The 1327-nt window shown below is 45.3% G+C and overlaps 1 non-coding gene across 1 annotated transcript; it reads right to left on the reverse strand.

Moving 5' to 3' along the window:
- Window positions 1-493: 493 nt before the first annotated feature.
- trnad-guc lies at window positions 494-565 on the reverse strand. Its single transcript has one exon. It is a non-coding gene; the product is annotated as a tRNA-Asp (tRNA).
- Window positions 566-1327: the final 762 nt, after the last annotated feature.

Here is a 1327-nt window from a genome sequence, read left to right on the forward strand (position 1 = left end):
TAGGGTGCCAGGTTCAGTGATCAAATCAAACTGTGTGGCATCTTGCTCTCTGATTGAGTCTTCTGGCTTAGCAGTGCAGCGTCTGTCAAACCTGTTCCATTATATTAACTGGGATCAATTTGCTGCTTTTGTCTGAGAAGTCTTGGCTTTGTTACAGTTGGAACTACAAAGCAACCTCCCCATCGAGTGCAAATTAAATGCCGAAAATAGGGTGCCAGGGTAAGGGATCAAATCAAACTGTGTGGCATCTTGCTCTCTGATTGAGTCTTCTTGCTTGGCAGTGCAGCTTCTTTCAAACCTGTTCCATTATATTAACTAGGATCAATTTGCTGCTTTTGTCAGAGAAGTCTTGGCTTTGTTACAGTTGGACCTATAACGCAACCTCCCCATTGAGGAATCAACACATGGTCTTCCGCAGGCAAGTTGAGAGCAGTGGCACTTCTGTCCAAGACGTCTCGAACTTCTTAGAGTTGGAACTGGGTGGAAAAGCAGTCTCCCCGTCGGGGAATCGAACCCCGGTCTTCCGCGTGACAGGCGGAGATACTGTCCACTATACTAACGAGGAACACCTGTCCTGAAGGTTGAAGGCTGCGGGCAACTGGGACTAGACTGCACTTGCCCCAGTGCAAGTTATATGCTGAAAATAGGGTGCCAGGTTCAGTGATCAAACTAACCCGTGTGGCATCTTGCTCTCTGATTGAGTCTTGCGGCATGGCAGTGCTGCTTTGGTCGAAACCTGTTCAATTAAAATAATTAGGATCAATTTGCTGCTTTTGTCAGCGAAGTGTGATCGATCACAGTTTTCCGAGTGACAGGTGCAGATACAGTTCATTTTATTGAAGACGATCAGCTGGCTTCAAGAGTTCAGTCTATTTCCTATTTTAACACAAAAACAGCACAATTAATTTCTTTTCTTTTTTTTGTAAACCAGATGAGTTTCGATATAAGGTTTGGTTGAAGCAGAGACCAGTCAAAAGCAAGCAGGTTGGGTGGCACATAAACTGTGGCTAAAACACTGAAATCCAGTGGGGAATTTTTCAAGGCCAGCATTTCGGACTACACTGCGCCTGCCCCAGTGAAAGTTCAATGCCGAAAATAGGGTGCCAGGTTCAGTGATCAAATCAAACTGTGTGGCATCTTGCTCTCTGATTGAGTCTTCTGGCTTAGCAGTGCAGCGTCTGTCAAACCTGTTCCATTATATTAACTGGGATCAATTTGCTGCTTTTGTCTGAGAAGTCTTGGCTTTGTTACAGTTGGAACTACAAAGCAACCTCCCCATCGAGTGCAAGTTCAATGCCGAAAATAGGGTGCCAGGGTCAGTGATCAA

The sequence above is a fragment of the Tachysurus fulvidraco genome, unplaced genomic scaffold, assembly GCF_022655615.1.
Source record: "Tachysurus fulvidraco isolate hzauxx_2018 unplaced genomic scaffold, HZAU_PFXX_2.0 HiC_scaffold_428_np12, whole genome shotgun sequence".
NCBI lineage: Eukaryota > Metazoa > Chordata > Actinopteri > Siluriformes > Bagridae > Tachysurus > Tachysurus fulvidraco.